Consider the following 21103-nt stretch of genomic DNA (forward strand, 5'->3'; position numbering starts at 1 on the left):
TCCCACTTCTGCTGTGGGTTACCATTCTCTATTCTGCTGTAATTTCCTGGTGGACTATCTCATCTGGCAGAACGTGAATCCGTCTGTGTTGTTTCTATAGGTGTGAATATTCCTTTAGCGCCTCACTGTTGTATTCCTCATGGCTATGTAGTTTGAAATTGGATTGGAGAATTGGAGTAACCCAGAGATTAAAGTGTAGGAGGCACGGAAACAGTCCCAGCAGTGCAAAGGAAAATTATCCTCACTAATCCAGTGTAGTTTCTAACTTCTTCTCTATCTTCAAACCTGGACATATGTTAGCAGAGCAGATCACCTGTAAACTGCCATGTTGAAAATGCGTACGTGTCAGAGGGCATTCTCACCGTCTACTTAGAGAGATTGTCCAGGTTTAGAATGTATTTTTCTCCCCTATTCACAAATACTCCCACACAGGCAGAAGAGCGCTGCCATCTCCTACAATACTTTTCTCTAGATCTGAATCATTCAAACTAAAATATCAAAGGTAAGAGAGTTAAGAAAGATGATTATCTACAGAATAATAGGGATCAGCTTTGGCTTGGGTGTTACAAATCCAGCAGAGTCATCGGAATGGGCTTGATTCAAAAAGCCCAATTTTCCTTTAAGTCTCCTGGTCATGGTGAGGTGGAGCAGATAAGCTTCATTCTTTTCAGTGGTTGAACCTTTAATCATATGCATAGAAATTCACTCAAAACAAATATTAATTATGTGCCCAGTTGTGCCTGTATTTGCACACATTGTTTATATTTTAAAGTCTAAGAAACTTGCATGTAGCAATGAACAAAACTGGCAAGAACTGTATCCTGATTGAGCTTGCATTCTTTTGGGGGCAAGGGAGAAAACACACAAATAAGAAAAAACATACTGTGACAGAAGCTAACATAAACTAAGTAAAAAATGACACACAGGGATAAGGAGTATTGAGAATGGGCTGCATTTCTAAATAGCGGTCTGGGAAATCTCATAGAGAATGTGACGTTGAGAACAGAGGGCAAGAGTTGAGGGAATAAATGGTTTAGATATAAGTCAATAAATGAGCAAGCACTAAGGTCTGCAGAAGAATTCCTATCACACTTGAGGCAAATGGAGGAAACCAGTGCGGCTAGAGCAGAGTATCATAGCATGAGAACAAAATCCCAGATGGTGGAGGAACTTGTAGGGCATGCTACGCGCTTTGGCTTTTATTGTATGTGAGATGGAAAGTGCTGGAGGATTTTGGGGAGAGCAGAAATGTGATCTGACCTAAGGTTTAACAGAATTGTGCTGACTGCAGTGTTCAGGGGAGATGAAGAGGAGCAATGATGGAAAAACAGAGAGCAATTAGGAGGCTTCTGTAGCAATCAAGGACTTCTGCAATAACCAGGAGCCTCCTGCAATAATACAATGATGAAGAGCTACTGCAATAATTAGGACCTGAGGCAATGCTTAGGGACTCCTGCAGAATCAGAAGGCCACTGCAATAATCCTGGGGTCCTCCAAAAACCATGAAGCTACTGCAATAACAAGGAGACTCCTGCAATAATGAGGCCTACTGCATTAATCCGGGGGCGACTGCTTGAGATCATAGTGCCTGGCCAGCCTGTTACCACGGAGATGCTGGGCGATGATCAGACTCAGGCGTTATTTTGAAAATAGTCCCGACAGTATTTCTGGACAGATAGCACATGCAGTGTGAGAGAAAGAGAAAGAAAAAAAGAAAAATACCAACATTTTTCACTTGTTTGTTTGCTTTTGCTAAAGAAGATGGAATTGCTGTTGACTGAGCCAGGGAAGACTGTGGCCAAAGAAAATTTGGGGAAGTCAGATGCAGAACCTCAGTACTGGACGTGGAATATGTTTGAAGAGCTTTTTTCTAAAGCATATTCTGAAGGTTACTCAGTACATGCAATTCTTAGAAAATGTTACATTTTTCTTCTTTAGAAATCTATTTCTCTTCAGCTCATAATATATAAGGACTTTTTAAGTCCTGCTGTCAACAAATATTTCACCTTTATTTCACCTTTCTCAAACGTGTTGCAAGATATAAATGGCCATGGGTTTTGTCTGTTTGTTTTGAAATTTGTAATTATTATAAGTATCCAATAGAAATAAAATTCTGTAGGACAAAAAATGTGATAGATATATACAGTGGAATATTATTCCCAAAATCTTTATTGAGCAACTATTAAAAACCAGAAAGTGTGCTGGAGTTTCTTATAAATATTTGTTTTCCTAATCGTCAAAATTCCTAGCAAAAGATCAGTAGTATGGTAGAATTTCAGATGATGATAGTTTGTTTGCGTAAATTAATTATCAGTAAGTCTTTCCCTCCAAACTTGACCCCTAGGAAGAGATTATGCATTTTTAGATTACGAATTTTACTCACTGCAAGAAACTAAAAACCCCTTATATGGAATTTTTCTTTAGATTAACCAAAATAGTTCAATGTTAAGTCCTAAATTCCCCTGCTTTATTCTGTCTAGGTAACATTTGTTAAACATTAAGGGGATGCCCAGAAGAAAAAAGCACATCTAGACACGAGTACTAATGTAAGAATTTCTCTAACTCATGGCTGTTAGAGACCTGCAGACCATAAGTATTTTTGTGTACCTTTTGGGGGGCAGCAACTTTGAAAATTGAGAGCCAGCTTTGTTAATTTTCATACTTATCATTCAATACTTTACATTGTAACTAAATTGTATTGTTTTATTGAGAAAATTACCTATATTTTCAAAATTTTGTGGTATGAATCTCTGATAGATATTGTAGTAGGGGATAGTAGGACATGCGCATCATCTGTATTTTTTGAGGTTGACTGTAGCTTTTAAACACAACGCAAATAAACTCATCGAAGAAAATATTAATACTTTATTTTCTTAGGAAGAAAATCATCATATGATTATTTAAATTGAAAATTTTATTTCAAAATATTTCTTTTCTTTTATTATTTTATTTTTTGTGGTTTTATCTCAACAGGTTTAAGGTCAATGACCTACACTTTACAGCAGGAGCTGTTTATCTCTGAGAGTTCCTAGTTATGGTTGATTAAGAACAGCACACAATTATTTCATAAGTATCTTCAGAAATACAGTACAAAGTGTCAGGAATATTGTCCTTTCAACTATTTCTATTACTTTTTTAAATGACAAAAACAGGGTTCCCTCTGAGGAAAATTCTCTTTTAGTGAGTGCTACTAAAGTTTGTTCCATGGGTGTGCTGCTTTTGTTGGGGCCATAAAACAAATTCTTGGTTACAAAAACACCAAAGATAAAATGCAAGTTAAAATGCGTGCCATGCAGTTTTATTCTCAACAACGTTAATAAATTATCAAAGATGGTTTAAAAATAGACCTGCTCTGATTTCTTCCCCCTAGTTTAGATGCTCTTCTTTATATTGTTGTATATATATGTTTTCATTAGTCTCTTACAAATTTATGTAGAACATAAACACAGCTAATATTAAGTGTAAGTTTTATACTTTTCTAGGATGTTTTACTTGCTAAAACATAATTCTTTCCTTTATTTTTCCTGGAGTAAATTCTTTATGAAATTTTCCCCACATTGTTTATTATGACATTAAAGTTAATTACACTTGTGGGGGCCTGGAATTGGCCACCCCAAGATATGTCTCTTTGGCATGATGATTATTTGGGGCTGGTTACTTTGCAGACAGGAAAGCACCTGAAAAGTAGAATTTACTTACCCTTTGTAAGAGACATTTACATTGTAAAGGAACTCTCCATGTGTAAAGATATCTCCCTCTCTACCAGGAAGAAGGGGAGATGACCTTATCTCTAGAAACTCTTAATCAATGGGGAAGGCAAGGACTTAAATCTGCATTTATTTATTGTGCTTGTCTGGTAACCTCCTGTAACTGACGCCCCCCCACCCCCAACATCCTCCTTTGTCTTTATCTGGATATGATATTTAAGATGGTGGCTTCAGCCATTTTGGCGAGTTGCTCAGCTTGCCTGAGCCTCTCCCATGTATACGTGTTATAAAGCTTGTTTTATTTTCTCCTGTTATTCTGTCTCATGTGAATTTAATTCGTTCTCTGGCCAGAGGAACCCAGAGAGGGTAGAGGAAATGTCTTCCTCCCCTACACACTTCTATTTAAAGACCTCATGGAATTTTTTGATTGATATAATTAGCATATAACATTATGCAAATTTAAAGTGTACAACATGTTGATTTGATACATGTATATATTGCAATATGGTTACCACATGATGTTAACTAACACCTCTATCACACCACATAGTTATCACTTCTTTTTTATGATGACAACATTTAAGATTTATTCTCTTGGTATTTTTGAAGTATGTAATATAGTATCGTTAACTATAATCACAAGGCTGTGCATTCATCTTCTAACTGAAAGTTTGTACCCTTTGACCAAAATTTCCCCAATTCCCTATTCTTTAGCCCCTAGTGACCACCATTCTACTCTCTACTTCTGTGAGTTCAGCTTTTTTAGATTCCATATTTAAGTGACATCATATAGTATTTGTCCTTTTCTGTCTGACTTATCTTATTCAGCATAATGCCCTCAAGCTCCACTCATGTTGCAAATATCAGCAATTCCTTTTCTCACGGCTGAATAATCGTCCATTGTATGTATATACCACATCTTTATTCATCTTTTGGTGGCTGTTTTGATTGTTTCCATGTCTTGGCTGTTGTGAATAATGCTGCAATAAACATGGGAGTGCAGATAACTTTTTGAGATCCTATTTTTACTTCCTTTAGCTATATACCCAGAAGTGAGATTGCTGGACCATGTGGTAGTTCTACTCCTTTTTTTCATTTCTGTAGTATCTTCAAATAGTTTCAAATTGTCTCACATAATAAGACCATATTTTCTAAGTGACTCAACAAATGACTGTGTGACGGATAGTGAAGCTCCATGAAGAGGGATCAATAATTTTCCACTCTCTACCAGAACATCTCCTTTAGCACGTAGATATGCCCAAGGAATTCTCTATCTTAAAAACAATCCAACAAGATAATAAATAAAGAAAACTACTATTAACTCCAAGTCCTGTTCCAGCTTCTGTGCATTTCTCTGCTACCCTTAAAAGCAAAACTATCCAAAAAGAAATTTGGAATTTCTTTCTTACCTACAATTTCGCCTATAATTTCTACTCAATCCCACCAAAATACATTCCTTAGGAAATAAATAATTAGCCAAAACTCTTGAAAAAATCTGCCTATGAAACAATGTGATAGCCTCCAGTACTAGCTTGTTTAAAATATAAATGACTTTAGGTACTATGACGATATATAAGGCAAGAAAATTCATCATTCAATTGCTGAGAAGTCATAAAATTATACTAATAATGCGTCAATTGCATCTGCAATTTGTAATTGTTATGAAGAAGACTATTCTACTGTTCTTAAAAAAAAGAAACTTGGCTATAACACCATGAAGTTGTATTCTAACAAAATATTTCACACCAAAGTAATTTAGCATTATAAAATAGTCACTTTTTAGACAGAATAATATCACAACTATTTACTATAGGGAAGTAGAAGTTTAAACATTGAGCCATTTTTTCTGATTTGAGATCAGTAGTAATCGACCCTCTTCATTTCTGATATTAGAAATTTTTCATCTTTTTTTTCTTGATTAGCCTGTCTAGATGCCTATAATTTTATCGATCTTTCAAAAAACAGATGTAGGTTTTGTTTATTTTTCCCAGTTGATTTCTTATTTTCAGTTTCATTCATTTCTGTACTAATTTTTATTATTTTAATTTTGCTTTTTTAGGTTTATGTCTCTCATCTTTCTCTGCTTTCCTAAGGCAGAAGCCTAGATTAGTGATGTTAGATCTTTTCATTTTTTAATACATTCACTCAATGCTATAAATTTCTTCTAAGCGTTTTGCTGTATCCTACATATTTTCATAATTACATTATCATTTTTATTTAGTTCAAAGTATTTTTTTTTATTTCTCTAAAGCATTTTCTATGACTCGTGTTATTTACAATGTGTTGGTTAATCTTCAAATACTTGGGAATTTTCCAGATATCTTTCTGTTATTGATGTTATCTGCTTAATTCCCAAAAGGATTTTTCTCTGTTCTTCCCCATAATAACCTAATGGAGATCCTCAAGGTAAAGCCAATGAAAGTGCCAGAGTCTCCTTAAGACTGATCACATGGAAGTTTTTAGCTTTCAAGATACTGTACACTCAGCCTCCTGCAATCCATCAGTTACCATGTAAGGCTTCCTAATTATCAGTTACTCTCTCAGGCAGCTTCTGATCATGGTATGCTCGTCTCAGCCGTGAATTTCTGTATTCTCCCATCTCTCCAGTTTCGCTATAGTGGTTTGCCTTGTGTCTTCATCTCTATGACGGGCCTAAGAAAAGCTTTTGATTTTCAGTTCATTTAAGCTGTTTTTCTTTTTGTGAGAATGGGAGTGACTACTTCTAAGATCTTATATGCAGGAGCTTAAACCAGTGTCTTTATTATTATTAATTTTTCAATATTATTTGCATAACATTTTGCTTTATCTTGTGAATGGTATTCTTCTCTATTAACATTAACCATAACTGTTGAAGTTGATTTTTTCCACTGTTATCTTTTTTTTCTTCTTTTCTATGAGTCACTGATTTTCTCTTTGTATCACTGTCTTTCATATTAGAGCCTTTTTCCAAAGTCTGTGCTATGTGGCAGGTCATTCACAGTTAAGATGGGGTGCTGGGAAGCATTTGTATGGGCAGGTTTGTTGACTGGTGAGCTTTACAGTATAGTAACCACTGAAACACATCATTCAGAGATATGGCAACGTTAGTGGCAGAAATCCTGAAGTTTCCTACTTACAAGCCTTTAAATACATGAATGTTATTCTTTTTATTTTATTATATAATTCTTTTTCATTTTAAACCATCTATATGTCACTGTTTGCAAGTGTTTTAAATGTCCTTGCAGGTGAAAATAAGAGTGTGTGAAAACTTCTCAAAATAGAGCTTTTTAACCATAAGTATTTGAAGAACAACAAAGAATTCTTAGTAAATGTTGAAGTTCTTGCAGGTTTTGCCAGACTTCAGAGAGTTTTGTGGAGGCTTAGGGCTACTGTCCCATGGACAAAATCACTCTATACCTTTCATATCCAACTCATGCAAATACTTTACCCTAGAGAAAAAGTGGTGAATGTGGTGAATATTACTTTGTAAATTTTACAATTTTACCTAGAGCTTCATAGGTGATAAAATTTGCCAAAGATTTCCCTTTCTTTATTCCCCTTATACTGCTGTGTTATAAATTAACAAGTAATGGCAGGGTATAATCAGCATTTTCTCCCCCAAATTTACTTAGAAATGGAAATGTCTTAAAGTATACGATAGTGGACAATGTAGAAGAATTAAAATGTCTAAGATTGGTAATACTATTGTTTACATATTTAATAAGATTGAGTTTCCTATTTGTCTTATTTCTCTCTCCATTCTTTTTTGTTACTCCATTGTATGTAAGCTCAATGTCACCAAATTATTTGGTCTTTTTTATAAATGCCTGATGGGTTCAGTGATGTTTCTCAAGCAACTAGCACAGTTCCTGTCATATAGAAAGATAACACTAGTATTTCTGAATAAATTGCTATTGTTTAATATGAAAATATATTATCCTGACAAATGAACAAACATGTCAGACAAAAGGACAAGAAAATTCTCTTCTGATAATTATTTTTAAAGACTTTCACTGATAGGAACATAATTAGTTATTATTATCTTAGAAAGTATCAGAAATTCTCTATTTTGTTATTCAAAATAGAAGATTTTATAATTGTATTAATGTTACGTTATTTGCAATAGAAAACATAAAGTTGAAAACAAAAATTAAAGCTAGACATTCTCTTCTGCCTGTTGATCCAGATCTTTCTTCTATTCATCTTCTAAAAGATAAAAAAAGAATGTTAGCTAGATGTTCTTACAGGGTTTTCAAATAACAGAGGGAAATTACACATATCAGAAACAAACAACTTAAAACTAAGTTCCTTACCACATTTGAGCTCCCTACTCATTCTGTGCTGACTTTTTGCCATGGTATTGACCTGCCCAAGTTCCTTAAAATAATTTCCTTTCATCTACACTTCTCTCAATTTTTGTTATCCCAAGCCCTATTTTTAGATGTGACAAATCTAAATGTTATTTTAACTTTGTTATTGAAAATGTTTTCTTATTTTTGTCTAATTTTGTCCAGGCTAGTTTTGAACCTTCCTCTCAAGTTTCCTCAGAAGCTTCCTCTGCTTTAGAACTTTCTAAAGCAACATGTTTGCATACATTTTTTTAACATTTTCAAATTGTTGAATAACAAACTATGACAAAAGTAGCAGCATAAAGCAGCACATGTTTATTATCTCACTTTATTTTTTTCAGGCGAGGCCTGGGGTCAGGAGTCTGGATAAGTTTAGCTGGTCTTCTGCTCAGGGTCTCACAAGGCTGCCATCAAGGTGTCAGCTAAGGCTGGATTTGCATCTGGAGTCTTACTGGGGAAGTATTTCCCTCCACATTCACTCAGACAAAATTCCTTTTTTTGCAGCTGTTGGAATAAGATCCCAGGCTTCTGGTGGGCTGGCAGCTGGAGACAGTCTCAGCCTGTGAAATTCTCCTACAGATCCTAGAAACTGCTCACAATTCCTGAAGAGGCTGCCTGCAGTTCCTTCCTGGGCAAGCTTTCCCACCAGGAGGGCTCACTTCATTGAACAATCAAGGGAAGTCTCTAGAGCAAGGCTGATACGAGACAGAGTCTTGTATAACACACCGTAATCATGAAGTGAGTCCCCTTCTTCATATTCTATTGTTTAGAAGTAAATTGCAGATCACACCCTCGCTTGGATAGGCAAGGTAACACACAAGGTATGTATATCAAAGGCAGACAGCAGAGTGGGGTAGGGCGGGCATCTGAGAATCTGTCTGCCACAATATGGTTCTACAAACAAAGAGCAATTCTTGAAATGAATCCTGCTGCTCTTTCAGAATGCATAAGTAGTGGCATTACAACTATTTTTATTTGATAGCAATAATAGTTGTTATTAATATGTATGTATGTATTTTTAATGGAACTTAAATCTAAATAATGTTTTATAGCATTTTATTTCATTCAACTGTATATGATGCATTTATTTCCATATCAAAGATTATAAATACATATGACCTTCAGTGGCTACAAAGTGTATGGATGTAAATAATGTATTTATAGATTTCCCTATTGATGGACAAGTGTTTCACTATTTTCTCACTCCTAAGCATATTGACGAACACCATTTTATATATTTCTTTGCAAAACTTTCAAATTATTTCATTATGTAATATTTTCTTGATATCAAGTTCCTGAATCATCTAAAAATGTACACATTTAAATTTTGACACTGATTGCCCTTCAGGAATTTGCATTTACATTCATGACCTGGATTAAATTTAGGTAAACTATTAAAACACCTAAGCCTTTAACGCACAAGCCAAAGTGTACACACACACACACACACATACACACACAAATCTTTTCAGAATTACTTTAAAAGTAGATGTTCTCATTTTTTTTAATGAATTATTCAAAATCAGTGAAACCCAAAGTGCTTGGAGAGCTTTGAGCTCTTTCCAATGTGCTCTTCATTATACTCATAAGAATAACATGTAAAACTTTTTGGCAAGGAAGACTGGCCCTGAGCTAACATCTGTTGCCAATTTTCCTCTGGTTTTTTTTTTTTTCTCTGCAAAGGCCCAGTTAATAGTTGTATATCCTAGTTGTACATCATTCTAGTTCTTCTATGTGGGAGGCCACCACAGCATGGCTTGAAGAGCAGTGCATATGTCTGTGCCCGGGCTCTGAACTGGCAAACCCCAGGCTGCTGAAGCAGAGCGTGTGAAATGAACCACTAGGTCATGATGGCTTCTTGCCTTTGGCTGAATTTTTCATTAATATATTTGCATGTATTTAACACTGCTAACATTATCATTGCCTTCTTATTTCAAAATTTAAAAAAATCAGATAGCCAGTGAAAACCCCTCACTGAATATAATTTTCCATGTATGAACCTTTAATTGTGTGTAAACAAAAATAAATTATTTCATGCTAAAGTATAATATCCATTAAGTATTCTAAGTATATTAGAAAGCTCTGAAAAATTTTAAGCGTAGAAGAGAATTTTTATGGGTCTTTTTTTGTTTTTTTTTTTAGTGAGGAAGATTGGCCCTGAGCTAACATCTGTTGCCAATCTTCCTCTTTTTTTCTTTTCTTTTCTCCCAAAGCCCCAGCACATAGTTCTATATCCTGGCTGCAATTCATTCTAGTTGTTCTATGTGGTATGCCTCCACTGCATGGCTTGGAGAGCAGTGCGCAGGTCCGCGCCCAGGATCTGAACTGGCAAATCAGATGGACTGGCCAAGCAAAGCACATGAACCCAATCACTCAGCTACAGGGTTGGCCCCCTGAGCTGGTTTTTTTGATGATATACTGAACTTGAACTTTTGCATAATAGGTAGGGTTCCATAGTTCAGATACCCAGGCTGTTTTTGAAATTTGCTATTTTTCAAAGCTTCCTTTGGCATTTATGATACAAATATGGATAAAAAAAAAAAACTACATGGAGAGTCAAATACTAAATATCATTTTAAAGATTGTGTCACATACTCCATTAGAAGTAATAGAAAAATAGACAACGATTCTTTTTTATTAGGGGCAGTAATCCAAATGATACTTGAGGAGTACAGCCCCTGGCCAAAAACCTCTCTGTGATTTTGAGACTCCAACACAGACTATGACAAAGGCTTTGCCTGACGTGCCTCATGGGGGAACTGCCCTCCCCAAACCAGATGTGGTGCGAAGCCAATGTATTGCAGCTGCCAAAGGGAGTTGCAATTTTAAACTGTTCTCTTTTCTCTGACCAGAATCCCTAGAACACTGCTTTACCCATATCATCATTGCAGAACCCTGCTCCCCGCTGCCTTCAGGGGCCACCACTTGGCCTACGGCTGACCAGGGATGGTACCTTGTCTTCCTGTCCACAATGATTGTCCGAGGAATGGGCACATGGCCCAAACAGGGCCTTTTTATTTTCAATCTGTGCTTCTCCAGTATGCAGTATAACTTCTGACATGAAATTTTGTTTAACATTTGTTGACTTAAAAAGAATAGATTTCCAATATCTAGTAAGACCACATGCCAATTTCATTCCTTCAGTTATAATATCCTTTCCTATTATTAATATTCATCAAGTTGTATTACAGTCATACTTTTTTCTATGATTAATTCTCCTTTCTTTGATCTATTCCTTTGATGCTCAGCAGTACTTAAAAATAGTTTCTCATTATTTAACAATTACTTACAATTTCTTATTCCATTGGTAGCTGTATCTATCACATGCAGCAATTTCTATTACCAGATTATAATGCCGTTTTAGTATGTATCTCTGCTATGTACTCCACTGAGATTAGATGTCTTGCTTCCTTAGATTAGTAACCACTCCTGTTTCCTTCTTAAATCAAAGCCATACTCTATAGTCTAATATAAAAAACTCACTGAGTCCACCATTTGAAACTTATATAACCTATAACGTGCCTGAAAGATGATACAATTAAAACACAAGCTTAGTTTTGTCTCTCAATGTCCATTTAACATTTATTCAGGAAATGGCTGTCCCGTATATCTGGGTGAAGATATTGTCAGGTTGCATGACTATTAACTCTTCAGCAATAGGCATAATTCTGGTTCTATTAAATAAAAAATATCTTTTGACTTCATGACATGCTTTACACAAGGTATTAGCAAAACCCCAATTTTTTTTCCCCTGAGGAAGATTAGCCCTGAGCTAACGTCTGTTGCCAATCTTCCTTTTTTTTTCGCTTGAGGAAGATTAACCTTGAGCGAACATCTGTGCCAATCTTCCTCCACTTTGTATGTGGGTCACCGCGACAGAATGGCTGACAGGTGGTGTAGGTCTGTGCTTGGGATCCGAACCCACAAACCTGGGCCACTGAAGTGGAGGGTGCTGAACTTAACCACTAGGCCACAGGGCCAGCTCCCCAATATGTTTTTAGCAACAAATATTCTCTACTCTCCCATCTTTAACTAGCTTCAAGCTGGAAGTCAGCAGTTGGAAAAGGGGCAAGTTTGGGTCTTCTCTCCCTTTCTCTCTCTCCCTGTCTCTCCTCCCTGAGCTAGGTAACTGAGGCTTCAGAAGTTCAGGACTCGTTTGTGTGGGAAGAGAAGAGGAAAGAGGCAGTAACCATTTGACAGGAGCTGACTTTTTACTTCATTTGCCTTGTAGATAAGCAACTGTTTTTCCTCTGGTGAGGTCCTTTCAGGGACGCTATTGAGCTTCCCCAATGACCTGTCTCCTGCAGTTCTCCTGACCACCCAAACCCCAAAGGATGCCTTTCTATTCCTGCAGAGATCTTGCAAGTCCATCAGTAGCCCCCAAGTATCCAAGTTCACCTTCTTATTGGATCTCATCACGTTTCAGTTGAACAGAACCCAAAATAAACCCTTGCTGTCTTTCTCTCTGTTTCCTTTCTGAATCTCATCTTGACTACAAAAATGTCTACACATCATTGGCTCTAACAAAATCTGGGAGTACATGTAGATCTGAATATACTATCTAACAGCCTCATCAAATAGTCCAGTGAGTCACATTGGCTTCTCCAGATTTCCTGGATTAGAGTCATTTTCCTGACCACTAAAATACTCTGATATGAGGGGCCAGTTAGTTCTCAACGCATCTCCTCCAAATGCTCCCACAGTGTTTGAAGTGCTATGTGGGAAGATAGTGGGGTATTTGTAGAAAATGATTATCTGTTATTCCTCAAATAGCTCAGGAGAAATCCGTCGAAGAATATTGTTGCCCCTTGCCCAAACTCTGCCTGCTTACAGGAAAGAATCACATCTATGAAATATATTAATTCATAATAACCAATTTTTTGAGTTCCTGAAGTCATAAGATACCTAAATAAATGAATTAAAAAGTCATAGATCTTTGTAATGTATAAATACTGCTATATCGACCAGATTATTTGACCTTTGGGCCAAAAGCTTTTGGCTATAATTCCTTATTTATCTCTAATTTCCTACACAGGAGAGTTATTTAATAAGCATAAAGTGTTATTGAAAATGATGATAAATCCTTAGAAATTCATACTGATCCATTTACACTAACAGATTGATGGGTTTATAAATAAATGATTAATAAATAGTTCTTGATTGCATTGCACAATCTATGTATATTAAGTAGAGCAGTTTATTCAATGTCTGTTGTAAGTTTAGACACGTTCTTTTTGAATGCTCGAACATATATTAGATTTCTTTATATCCTTTAAAATATTGTGCATAATACATATTTAATAAATATTTCTGTCTTGCTGAATTGTTTTGTTTATGAAGTGCAATTTATAATATATCAAACTTTTGGATATATGCCTAGAAAATATGGCTGTCTTATCATCACAAAAGTTAAATTTGCTTACATTTTATTCATTAGCATGAAATGTTAAAATTGATACTATGTGGGAAGCTCAATGATATGTTTGTGCTGTCTACACCCAGTTTCAATACACATTTAAAACTTTTCATTCTTTGCTACAATCTTTTTTAAATAAAACATTGGATTTCAGCATAGCCTGGAAAGACACATTTTGTTGAAAAGTTCTTAGTAAACATGCAATAATTTTTATTTTCTACCAAATTCTGTGATGGGCACAATGGTGACATTTAAAGACAAATGTTGGTTTCCAAGTAGGCCAGTGAGGAAGAGCAGACATTGGAGAGCTTTGTTTGTAGGACAGAAGAAACCAATGTGGACATTTACTGGGGATGCCAATTCACTTTTCAGGAGATCCCTAGTTTATAGTTATGCACACATGACTCTAAAACAGTCCCAAAGAACCCCATATTATTTTATTTTGTTCTACAAAACTCATCAACTTGCCTACATTGCATTCAGGGTCTTTTTCTTTTTTAAGCAGGAGAAGTGATTTAATTTTATTTCTTATATTAAATGTTGATCTATTCAAAATATTCTTAAACAGGAAACAGACAGTTACTGAGTCTGAATTGCTAGAGTATTCTATGAGTCGCTCTTTCATTAACATAAAATCAGGCTTTATAAAAATCACCCAGATGTTTATTTGGAAAAATCCTTTAAACAAACAGAAGATGTTAAACTGACAGGATTTATTTTAGAATGTCTAAATGCTCTTATTACATATAATTCATGGGGGAACACCACTACCTCATTTAGCATTGTTGCCTTTGACTGCTATCACTCAAATAAAGGCCAGCCATCTTCAAAGACCACGGGGACTCCAGTACCATCAAAGAAAATGATCCCTTCACAATTACAGCATCTTAAGAAATAACATACATGCAAACTTACTAGTAGTACAGTATACATGTGGACTACTTCTTATGATTTGAGATGTCTTCTGAACTTTCTAATATCACTGCTACATTTGGTAAATTAGTTAAGGAGTTGCCTTTTGTGTTTGTTGCTGTGCAGAATGATATAAATATGTGCAATCTAGGAAAGATAATTCTTTATTAAATATGAAATCAGTACTTGCTTAATGAAGCTTTACCTTTTATTTGATGACTCGTATTAAGTATGTGATATGTCCTATCTGCTTCGTTTAATAGACTTACAGAGAATTAAGTCTAACTTTGGTCTTCTTACATTAGCAATCAGACTGCTGGCTAGAGTGTTCTGCTCTTTTAATTATTTAGTGACTCAGTAGCACAGGCTTCTCCACAAAGCCAACTGTCCACATGAAGTAACAAATGAAACACCACAATCTTAACGAGATTATCGTAATAAAGAGTCATCAGAGAAATTAAAATTATCTTCTTTAATTGTAAGCTTATAACCCCATTAACTCCTCTGCAGGAAAAGTGGGAATTAGGGAATAGGAAAGGAAAATCCATAGATGGCAATTAAAACTCCAGAGTAAATTAAAGAGACGATGGGGAAAAATGTCCCGCATGGATTCAGATTTTCTGGTAATTTATTTAGTAGCATATGTTTGTTGTAAATTGCAATTTCCAAACTATAGGAAGCGTATTCTTTTGGTTTTGAATTTTTTTCAGGTTGCCTAAACAAGCAGCACTGAAAGCTACAACTTAAAAGAAGATCCTTATTTAAATATGCCTAGAGCTGTGAATTAATTATGGCCTAAATAAGTTATTAGAACAATATTGTCACTGATGCATTATTTATGGATAGTTGCTGAAAAGTTTGTAATCGCAAAAGTACTGAAGTGACATTTCCAAAGACATTAACATGAAAATGAAGAGAATTTGAAGAGAAAATATTATTCAATGTGGAACCTCTTACTAAGATAGTCTTCAATAATGTATACAGCAACTACATTTTTTTACTTCTAATATACACATGCAATATTCATAGGCCTGCTCTAAAGCTTTTCCAAATTAAGTTTGCATGTATAAATGAAAAAATAGACACCCAGTGACAGTAAAATTTATACGATAACAAAATTATATCCAGGCATTATTGCCATATGCACAATAAATACATTAAGAGCAAAAATATCCTTCAAAGTTGTTGTAGACTATGCAAGTTTTAAAATAAATACTTATCTACTTTCTTACTATGATACTAATATTTTATATTTTAGATACTCCAATATAATTATATTAAATTGTAGGTGATCTGTACCTTTTGAAGATTAAATAAAACAAAAAACAAAAAACACATTATATTCAGTGAAGCATATTATTAAATTTCAATATAGTAGCAATCTCGGTTGTTTGTATTGTAAAAAGGACAACATTATGCTATTGTGTGAAAAGATCTTACTGAAATTAGCTTCTGACAAAAGATTGTACAGAAATAATCTTTGAAATAATTCAGAAAAAGCAGTAGCTACTGCTATAAACATTGAAAGATAGGGCATACAGGAAGTAAGGATGAGTTCACAAGACGTTTATTATGTATTCAATTTCAAATCTTAAATGGTCAAGCCAGAAGCTTTGGATGATCCATTATGCATGCTGTGTATATTAAGAAATAAAATCCAATCAGAATTCTTCAGGGTCATACGTAATTCAAGCAGCCATGAAGAAAAGTTTCAGTTTTTGTTAATATGTATTGTAGTATTGTTTACTTCAAAATTTCATGTTTTCCTCTAATATCTGGAAATGAGTATACTAAAGTCAAGAAATCATTAGTATTTCATTTCTTTTTCATACTTTTAGATTCTCAGACTTCATCAGTTGATTAACATTTCCAGAAAGGCAAAGTCATGATTTTCTTTGAAGTTGTTTCATTTCATAGCTTTTGGAAATATCCCTGGGGAATTGGAAAGTTTTCTTTCTTTACGGATTGATTTTGAGGTATATTTCTTAGGTTATTCTTATCATGTGATACTGGTTCGTTTCTACCAGCACAATAAATGCCTTAGCAACATTGCTACTTCCCCATTCAATATCCACTCCACCTTTCAAGTTGGCTAAGAGAAGGTCAATCGTAGTCAGTCAATCTTTGGACCTACTCAGTATCCAGAAGCAAAGTGAATTACTCTGTTGTCAAATCACGGGTAATTCCTGATTCATCTAAGCCAGTTATGTAGTTGCATTCTTGTGACCAATGGTTGGTTTAGTGACTAGTTTTGACCATGCAGATGTGAAGTCAGTTGTGGTGGCAGAAATCTAAGAGGAAATGTTTCCTTGCTGTTAAGATGGTGGAGGTGATGGTACTGGAAGATGTGATCACCTTTAATCAAAGTGAGTGCACTAAGGTGGCAGAGACAAAGGATGGAAAGACCTTGTGTCCTTAAGGGCATCTTTTTACGGATGATCCCTACCTGCAATTTTTTGTAATACAAGCAATCTATCTATTATTTAAGAAAATCTGAGTCAGATCATTTAATATGGGTCTATGAACTTCTAAATGTTACAAATGTTAATAAAGTAAAGCACTTCAATGGTAACTGCCATCTATTAGGAGCTAGATAACTATCTGATATCTTTGAATTATACCATTTAGAAAAAAATCACTTCTTAGAAGAAAAACTCCTATTTTATTTGGCATATTTCCCATTTCCTATTCATTTGCTTTTTAGTAGCTAGAATTATACAGAATTGCTTATTTTTTAATATTTTAGGAGATATTAACATTCTCTTGGTGTTTATGATTTCTTTTAACCATTGCAACAGTGTTGTTATTTTATTTTACCAAATATACTTGCAAGGGCAAGGACTCCGAAATGAGCTCCACCCCTGTGTTCACCATTATGAATAATTATTTGAAAGTGACAATTATTCCTAGTGAAATAATTAATTCAAGTGGCAATTTTTTAAATGGTCATTAAGAAGTAGACCTATAAATCCTTGAAGATGTACCTGGATAAGAGGAAGCATAGCAAATGAAACTTTAATACACTTTATTTGAAAAGAACTAAAATAAATCTAACTTCTTTCCATTTATGAAGAGATACATAGGTGCTTTATTTGAATTTCTAATTATGGAAGAGTCTTTTTCCAGTAGTTTCCCTAAAAAATGAATTACCATTAGTCTATGTCTACCTTTAAAGTGCTTTAAAAAGGTGCCATTCAATTCCTTTTCACTCAATTCACATAATTAATTTTAGCAGCAATAGTCCTCAACAGACATATAAGCAATTAACTTTTGAAGCTAAGATTTGGCCCCCAGGTGTGAAAGATCACCTTGAGAAGAATACTTATATGCTGTCCTTCAGTCCTGAACTGTGCAGGACTGGTAATAAATTGACACTAATTTCCTCAGTAACAACTCAGCAGGGGAGGATGAGATCTCTAGTCTTGCTACCCTTCCCTCTGTTACTAGCATCTTGATCTTAATAACAACCCTTAGTTTTATTCCATGAACATTTATCGAACATCACTTATGTATTGGTTTAAAAACAAGTGCCAAGGATGAAAAGACCCAGACCTTGCCTCCTCTAGTGGAGGACACATTATCTTTCCATGTGACATCACGACACTAAAAACATGGACCCGATACAAAGGCAAGAGCAAGTAGCTTAAAGGAGGAGTGTCCAGGCAAGGCTTCATGGAGGAGCTAACTCAAGCTAGATACTTAATGATAAACAAGATGTGCTAAAGTGAAGGGAAAGAGGGACCAATCCAAGTAAAGAAAGTGACGTGGTCATACTTACAAAGAATGATATTTCACGAACCTTTGGGAGAACTATAAGCATGAAACAAAATAAAGCCTTTAACCATAGATTGATTCTGGTCATATTAATATTTAAAAGCATTTTAAAGGAAGTGGGTACATAGATTTAAAGCAATGCTTTTGATATCTCCCAGCATGCCGATAAACAAAGTCAATTTTTACCATTTTGAAATGGACACATGGTTTAGCGGATTATAATTTTTTTTCTTTGTCAATATATTATTTGAGGAAAAAAATATATTATGGAGCAGTGTCAGAACTCCCACAAATAAGGATTTTATATATATTTATACCTTTTATCAGAGTATAGCTAATAGAACACAAAGGGATACAAGACTGCATGAGAAATATTTTAAGCTTCTTTCCTCCTATTAGTGTTTTTTTGCTTTGTTTCAGCCATTTATCCATTTTGCAGTTTGGGATAAATATTCTTAAACTGCATTATCGTGTCTAGTAAATTGTGCGCTTCTTGCTCAGAAGGATTATTCGCGTTTAAGCCCTCTGCAAGAAGTTATCACACTACTTCATATATAATTGGTGTTCAACAAATGTTTATGCAATTGAATTTCTTGCTTTTCTAGTACATAGTCTGCTCTTCTATCTATGCAGAAAATTGTTAAATCAATGTATATAGCTATTGTATTATATTTTAAAGCTCTAAAGTACAGTACAATAGCACTTTCATGAAAGGCATTTAATAGCTTTATACTGTCTATTGGGTGCAATAGAACATGGTGTTTGTGTGTGTGTATGTGTACACATATAATAGTTCTTTAAATTCAGATAAAAAAAGAGAGGCTATTTAACAGAGGTTAAAAGAGAAACATATAATTATCGAGAGCATTTATATTTTTTAATCAATTAAAACCTACCATAATAATTTAAGAATAGTTTTTGATTGTAAAATATTTGATATGTAATTTAATTGTATTCCACTATAACTTTATTTTTCATTTTTGTATGCACCCATATTATTTAACTAATTATGTTTCTACTCAGTTTATGCTTCTACTTATATAGCCCCCTTTTCCACCAGAAAGATCAAATGCTGATAGGGATATTATTTTAATTTTAACCCATGTTTATCCCATGTACTAGGATGAAAAATTATTCACCTGTCTTTATTCTATTATGTGTCTAAAAAAAATTAAAAGTTTTAAATTTACTTTTAAAATTAAAAATTAAGAAATTACAAATCATTACATTAAGTCAATTCTCTTTTCCCCTAGAGAATTCAAAGCAATCAGGAAAAAAAAATATTCTCTCTCGTTGTCTTATGAAATTTTTAAGTGCCCACATATATTGGAGTATACCTTCTCTCTTGCACTTAAGTTTTCACTGGGGGCTTAGACCTATGGTCAGATTCACATGCCTGTTTAGAGCTAAATCTACTCTTCTGCAACTGAGTCAGTTATGTCTGCCTGATCTGGTAAAATTCTTTCAGCTCCTTCAAAGTTGCAAAAATATAAAATCCATTACATATCCCACCTTTTCAAAGTTCCAAGGAATTATAAAAACACAAAAGACTATCATAAAATTAACACTATGCCAAGCACTAGAAAACATCAGTATATCTCATAACTAAATAAGACCTTTGCTTACCATTTTCACATGAAATATCACACTCCCTCAAAATGTTACAATATTGATTCAGATTGTTGTTAAAACCCATAGGTCTTACCTAAAAATTAGTGTTACCAAAAATAAGGAGAACATTCAGACAACTGAGAGGAAGAATAAATTTCTTGGAATTTAACTTATTCATACCAGTTGTTAAGACTACCACACATGAAATTAATTAGTCAGAACTATACCATCGTTTAGCCAACATTGCCACATCTTGAGCTAAAAAGCAAGTTTATAACCAACTCAGTTGGCGTGTTCTCAGTATGTGGATTTAGAAATACTTACGTCTTTAACTACAAGTTAGAAATTTGTGATGACTACACCTCCAGCACGACGTGTTTCCTAGTTATCATATAAATGTAAAACATTTGATTTATCCCTATGTCCTTATGCCCTCTTTTATTCCTCCTCTCCTCTTACAGAAATACCATTTTGAGCCCAGCAGTATTGGGGAATGTGAGAAGCAGGAACACATGACCTTTCTTTGCATGTGTGTGTATGTATATATATATTCCATTCACTTTTAGAAAAGCCATTTATGAAAGCTAAATTACATGCAAAATATGAGCCGTTGTTCTTACTATGTCATTTTCTCAACTATAGTTGAAGAACTAAGTGGAAGTAGGAGAGTGAACCCCAAATTATACACCAATGCAAAATGCTGCTATATATATTTTAATGCAGTTGGTTTTTGAACATAGAAATGAATTCATTCTCCAGGTAAATCACTTTTTATTCATAAGATATTTTCCTTGGAAAGCATGATCCTTCCTCAGATCAATAAATGAAATGCATTGCTCATCCTTTCCAGATTACCACTACCTTCAGTGATTAATGTCCTCTTGCTTTATTTAGGACTTCAACATGGAAAAGAAAAAGAAAACTACTCATAATTTGAAAATATCTTTATTGGCCCTTGGAATTCAATCCTGTTTAAGCAAGTATCTGCTACCAGATCTTCTCTCGTTGGAGTATTGCTTTGTTTTGTTTTGTTTTTTTGCCAGGAATGATGTATCAAACAAGCAGTTTCTTTCATATTTTAAGGTGGGTGGTAAAACTAAATTCCAAAATTGACACTTACATGTACAATTATCTGCTAAATTATGGTGTTATTTATGATCCATTGCAAAGATGTATAGAGATGCTCAAATCTCATCTCCTTGATATCCACTTCTGGTGTGATGTGGAAGTGACCACCTCAGCTGACACCATCTTCAAGGAATATCATATTCTAAACTGAGAGAGATTTCATGCATGTGAATGAATCTAGAGTGTACAATAATGGAAATTTCCACCTGAAACCATGATGCTACAGA

The sequence above is a fragment of the Equus asinus genome, chromosome 11, assembly GCF_041296235.1.
Source record: "Equus asinus isolate D_3611 breed Donkey chromosome 11, EquAss-T2T_v2, whole genome shotgun sequence".
Lineage (NCBI taxonomy): Eukaryota > Metazoa > Chordata > Mammalia > Perissodactyla > Equidae > Equus > Equus asinus.